This window comes from Schistocerca piceifrons, chromosome 1 (assembly GCF_021461385.2).
Source record: "Schistocerca piceifrons isolate TAMUIC-IGC-003096 chromosome 1, iqSchPice1.1, whole genome shotgun sequence".
In the NCBI taxonomy this organism is placed as follows: domain Eukaryota; kingdom Metazoa; phylum Arthropoda; class Insecta; order Orthoptera; family Acrididae; genus Schistocerca; species Schistocerca piceifrons.
The window spans coordinates 991,918,656-991,925,280 of NC_060138.1; the positions used below are offsets into that span (position 1 = coordinate 991,918,656).

Here is a 6,625-nt window from a genome sequence, read left to right on the forward strand (position 1 = left end):
GGGGAGAAGAGGAGTTTGCGGCACTACTTGACTAGAAGAAGGGATCGGTTGGTAGGACGTGTTCTGAGGCATCAAGGGATCACCAATTTAGTATTGGAGGGCAGCGTGGAGGGTAAAAATGGTAGAGGGAGTCCGAGAGATGAATACACTAAGCAGATTCAGAAGGATGTAGGTTGCAGTAGGTACTGGGAGATGAAGAAGCTTGCACAGGATAGAGTAGCATGGAGAGCTGCATCAAACCAGTCTCAGGACTGAAGACCACAACAATAACAATTATTTATTGTGCAGAAGTGGTACAAAGCTGTATCACTTTTCAACATAAACTCCCACACGCTCAATGCAAGTCCTCCAGCGCTTACAAAGTGCATAAATTCCTTTAGAAAAAAATTCTTTTGGTAGTCCGCGCAACCACTCATGCACGGTGTGGCGTACCTCTTCATCAGAACGGAACTTCTTTCCTCCCATTGCTTCTTTGATTGGTCCAAACATATGGAAATCACGTGGGACAACGTCTGGTGAGTATGGTCAATGAGGAAGACACTCAAAATGCAGGTCTGTGAATGTTGCAACTGTTGTAAGGGCAGTATGGGGCCTTGCAATGTCATGTTGCAAAAGGACACCTGCTGACAGCAATCCACGTCTCTTTGATTTGATTGCACGCCGCAGATGATTTTTTAGGAGATCTGTGTATGATGCACTGGTAACAGTGGTCCCTCTAGGCATGTAATGCTCCAAAATGACGTCTTTTTCGTCCCAAAAGAGAATCAGCATAATCTTCCCTGCTGATGGTTCTGTTCAAAACGTCCTTGGCTTTGGTGATGAGGAATGGCTCGCTCTCTTCGTCTCCGGTTGGTGGAAGTGAACCCAGGTTTCGTCCCAAGTAACGATTCTTGCAAGGAAGCCGTCACCTTCTCGTTCAAAGCGCCGAAGAAGTTCTTCACAAGCATCAACACGTCGTTCTCTCATATAAGGAGTCAGCTGCCGTGCCATCTAGCAGACAGTTTGTGAAACTGGAGCACATTATGCACAATGTGGTGTGCTGAGCCATGACTAACCTGTAAACATGCTGCAATGTCATTCATTGTCACTCGGCGGTTTTCCTTCACTATGGCTTCAACTGCTGCAATGTTCTGTGGAGTCACAGCTCGTTGTGCTTGACCTGGACGAGGAGCACCTTCCACTGAAGTCACACCATTTTCGAACTTCCTACTCCATTCGTATACTTGCTGGTGTGACAAACATGCATCACCGTACTGAACCTTCATTCGTCGATGAATTTCAATAGGTTTCACACCTTCACTATGCAAAAAACGAATAACAGAACGCTGTTCTTTAGTGCAAGTCGCAAGTGGGGTGTCCTTCTTTCTACTGATACTGCGACGGTATCTGTGCATCTGCACTATGCTGCCACCTACAGGCCATTCTGCACGCTGTTTGTAGCACACTTACTAACTTACAGGATAACGCCGCGAAATTTCGGTTTGTTATTACAAATTTAAGGTTTTCATTTGACTCACCCTCGTACACTGAAGAGCCAAAGAAACTGGTACACCTGCCTAATATCGTGTACCGCCCCTGCGAGCACGCAGAAGTGCCAGTTTATTTGGCACTTGAGTGGATTTATGGTGATTTACACTCCAAGACAAAGGAAAACCACGAACCATGAAGGAATTATTCGTTTGGGACGGAAATCGGCATATGTGATGTACATCTGTAGACAAACAAATGATTTCAGTTTCAGAAAAATCTTACAATTTAGCTTCACAAATCGAAGAAGTCAGTAACGCATTGGTTCGTCCCCAGCCCTTAGGTAAGCAGTTATTCGGCTTGGCATTGGTCGATAGAGTTGTTGGATGTTCTTATGATGGATTTCGCCCCAAATTCTGTCCAGTTAGCGTGTCAGATCGTCGAAATCCCGAGCTAGTTGGAGGGCACTCCCCGTAAGGCTCCACACTTTCTCAGTTGGGGAGAGATCCGGCGACCTTGCTAGCCAAGGTAGGGCAAGCACGAAGACGAGCAGTAGAAACTCAAGCTGAGTGCGGGCGGGTATTATCTTGCTGAAATTTAAGCCCATGATGGCTTGGCATGAATGGCAACAAAACGTAGAATCCAGAATGAGATTTTCACTCTGCAGCAGAGTGTGCGCTGATATGAAACTTCCTGGCAGATTAAAACTGTGTGCCGGACCGAGACTCGAACTCAGGACCTTTGCCTATCGCGGGCAAGTGCTCTACCAACTGAGCTACCGAAGCACGACTCACGCCCGGTACTCACAGCCTTACTTCTGCCAGTATCTCGTCTCCCACCTTCCAAACTTTACAGAAGCTCTCCTGCGAACCTTGCAGAACTAGCACTCCTGAAAGAAAGGATATTGCGGAGACATGGCTTAACCACAGCCTAGGGGATGTTTCCACAATGAGATTTTAGCTCTGCAGCGGAGTGTGCGCTGATATGAAACTTCCTGGCAGATTAAAACTGTGTGCCCGACCGAGACTCGAACTCAGGACCTTCGCCTTTCGCGGGCAAGTGCTCTACCAACTGAGCTACCGAAGCACGACTCACGCCCGGTACTCACAGCCTTACTTCTGCCAGTATCTCGTCTCCCACCTTCCAAACTTTACAGAAGCTCTCCTGCGAACCTTGCAGAATTAGCACTCCTGAAAGAAAGGATATTGCGGAGACATGGCTTAGCCACAGCCTGAGGGATGTTTCCAGAATGAGATTTTCACTCTGCAGCGGAGTGTGCGCTGATATGAAACTTCCTGGCAGATTAAAACTGTGTGCCCGACCGAGACTCGAACTCGGGACCTTTGCCTTTCGCGGGCAAGTGCTCTACCAACTGAGCTACCGAAGCACGACTCACGCCCGGTACTCACAGCCTTACTTCTGCCAGTATCTCGTCTCCCACCTTCCAAACTTTACAGAAGCTCTCCTGCGAACCTTGCAGAACTAGCACTCCTGAAAGAAAGGATATTGCGGAGACATGGCTTAGCCACAGCCTAGGGGATGTTTCCAGAATGAGATTTTAGCTCTGCAGCGGAGTGTGCGCTGATATGAAACTTCCTGGCAGATTAAAACTGTGTGCCCGACCAAGACTCGAACTCGGGACCTTTGCGTTTCGCGGGCAAGTGCTCTACCAACTGAGCTACCGAAGCACCAGTCACGCCCGGTACTCACAGCCTTACTTCTGCCAGTATCTCGTCTCCCACCTTCCAAACTTTACAGAAGCTCTCCTGCGAACCTTGCAGAACTAGCACTCCTGAAAGAAAGGATATTGCGGAGACATGGCTTAGCTACAGCCTGGGGGATGTTTCCAGAATGAGATTTTCACTCTGCAGCGGAGTGTGCGCTGATATGAAACTTCCTGGCAGATTAAAACTGTGTGCCCGACCGAGACTCGAACTCAGGACCTTTGCCTATCGCGGGCAAGTGCTCTACCAACTGAGCTACCGAAGCACGACTCACGCCCGGTACTCACAGCCTTACTTCTGCCAGTATCTCGTCTCCCACCTTCCAAACTTTACAGAAGCTCTCCTGCGAACCTTGCAGAACTAGCACTCCTGAAAGAAAGGATATTGCGGAGACATGGCTTAGCTACAGCCTGGGGGATGTTTCCAGAATGAGATTTTCACTCTGCAGCGGAGTGTGCGCTGATATGAAACTTCCTGGCAGATTAAAACTGTGTGCCCGACCGAGACTCGAACTCAGGACCTTCGCCTTTCGCGGGCAAGTGCTCTACCAACTGAGCTACCGAAGCACGACTCACGCCCGGTACTCACAGCCTTACTTCTGCCAGTATCTCGTCTCCCACCTTCCAAACTTTACAGAAGCTCTCCTGCGAACCTTGCAGAAGTAGCACTCCTGAAAGAAAGGATATTGCGGAGACATGGCTTAGCCACAGCCTGAGGGATGTTTCCAGAATGAGATTTTCACTCTGCAGCGGAGTGTGCGCTGATATGAAACTTCCTGGCAGATTAAAACTGTGTGCCCGACCGAGACTCGAACTCGGGACCTTTGCCTTTCGCGGGCAAGTGCTCTACCAACTGAGCTACCGAAGCACGAGTCACGCCCGGTACTCACAGCCTTACTTCTGCCAGTATCTCGTCTCCCACCTTCCAAACTTTACAGAAGCTCTCCTGGGAACCTTGCAGAACTAGTACTCCTGAAAGAAAGGATATTGCGGAGGCTGTGAGTACCGGGCGTGAGTCGTGCTTCGGTAGCTCAGTTGGTAGAGCACTTGCCCGCAAAAGGCAAAGGTCCCGAGTTCGAATCTCGGTCGGGCACACAGTTTTAATCTTCCAGGAAGTTTCAAAACGTAGAATGTCGTCAATGTACTGCTGTGCTGTAAGGGTACTGCGGATGAGAAACAAAGGGATCCTGCTATGAAATGAAATGGCATCGCAGACCAGCACTCCTTGGTGTCGGGCTGTACGGCGGGCGACAGTCACAGGTTGGTATCCCACCGCTTCGCTGGTCATCGAAACTCAGAACGACGTGGCACTCATCACTAAAAACAATTCTACCCCAGTCAATGAAATTCCTAGCCGAGGGCTTGTCTGAAGACACACAGGACAGTGATAGTATATCAATCCGACTCTCGCCCGCCATACGGTCCGACAACTAGAAGTGGTGGTCTGGGGTGCCATTTCTTTTCACAGCAAGACCTCTTTGGTTGTCATCCTTTGAGCACAGCGGTAGGTCGACGAGATTCTATCACTCATTCTGTTGCCCTTCATGGCAAGCCGTTCTGCGCTTACATTTCTACAAGGTAATGTCCGCTCGCACACGTCGAGAGTTTCTACTGCTTGTGAAACCCTACCTTGGCCAGCATGGTCGTCGGATCTCCCAACTGAGAATGTTTGGAGCATCGTGGGCGGAGCCCTCCAACCAGTTCGAAATCTGACGCTCTAACGCGCCAATTGGACAGTATTTGGCAAGATATCCCCCAGGAGGACTCACGGCAATTCTGTCAGTCAGTGCCAAGTCGGACAGCTGTCCGCCTAAAAGCCAGAACTGAAGCACCGAATTATTGGCTTGCTCAGTTAGTGAAGCTCTTTTTCTTGAATAAATCATTCAGTATTTCTGAATCTGTAATCATTTTTTTGTGTATACATGTCCCTCACATTTACCGATTCCCGTCCCATTCGGATAATTCCTTCGTGGTGCGTCGTATCTTTTTTTTTCTTAGAGTGTGTTATTTATTTTAATGACGTACGCTGTCCACAGTGGTTTAAAGTGATGTTGCACAGGAAAGGTTCGGAGTGGTATGTGGCTTTCGGTTACAGACTTCATACTTGCAGACCTCATTATAGGTTATTAATTACACAACCATAAACGCGTCGGAATAAATAACGCAGAAAATGACTGGCACACAGATTCTACAAATGATTCAAATGGCTCTGAGCACTATGGGACTTAACATCTGAGGTCATCAGCTCCCTATAACTTAGAACTACTTAAACCTAACTAACCTAAGGACATCACACACATCCATGCCAGAGGCAGGATTCGAACCTATGACCGTAGCGGTTCGCGCGGTTCCAGACTGAAGTGCCTAGCATCGCGCGGCCACAGCGGCCAGCCAAATTCTACAAACACCACATAAGAAGATTATCGCCTTATAAAAAGAGATAGGACATCTAAATGCCCTCTTGCCGAGAATTTGATAAACACAATGAATGTTGCCTCGTGAGCACATTGAATAAATTAGCAAATTTGTAACTAATTAATATACACTGTAAGAAACAATAATAAAAAATGAGGACTGCAACACCCACGTTCAGGAAGGCTATTTCTAAAGCAACAAGTATATATAAATCCCACAGAAACTTAAAATAATTCTGCAGTCCGACTTCAACGTAGTAACGATAATAATTTAAAGCATTGCAAACAAGACCCATAAAGTCATGCAATATGGAAACGACAAGAAGGGCTCAATAGCTGCAGAAACTGTAGATCAGAGGCTAAATACAGGGCGGAGAAAAATGGTGTCACGAAATTTTAACCCTAATATTCTGTTGGTCGACAGCACCATTTTTATACCACGGCAACTTGGCGCCACGCGCTCCGACTGGCCCTGGGATTGCCCTTTTGCCGTTCGTCGGTTGACGGGGAGCGCTACGGTTGTCGGTTCACACTTACAAACGTCCCTCATGATCTTCGGCAGGCAAAGCATTCGCGGTCATGCGTTGTCCAGAGCATCCGGCAACAGGGCAATCCCGCAGCCAATCGGAACGCGTGGCGCCAAACTTCCGTAGTTTAAAAATGGTGCGTTGTCGATCTACACAGAATTAGTAATTTGGTTCCTACTGGCATCAGCAACCCAAGGTTAAAATTTCGTGACACAGTTTTTCTCCACTCCGTGTAAGAAATAAAACCAAAGGAGCTTAGCAATGATATAATAAAACACCCAGGGAGGCTAGTTTAAAGTACACTTTTGTGTAAAACCTAAGTACGAAAGTAACTTTTGCATGATGCGTTATTGCCCAGTAACATAATTCGATGAAACTTGGACCATACACAGAAAGAACTGCTACAGTGTAGTACAGAAGGGAAGTGAAAGAAATGTGCGGTGGAACGAACAGAGTTGATACATTTATTCAAAAACCATAATTATACTGATGTC

The 6,625-nt window shown here is 47.5% G+C and overlaps 1 non-coding gene across 1 annotated transcript; it reads left to right on the forward strand.

Annotated features, from left to right (window-relative positions):
- Nucleotides 1–4,209: 4,209 nt before the first annotated feature.
- Nucleotides 4,210–4,284, forward strand: Trnal-caa. The gene has a single exon. It is a non-coding gene; the product is annotated as a tRNA-Leu (tRNA).
- Nucleotides 4,285–6,625: the final 2,341 nt, after the last annotated feature.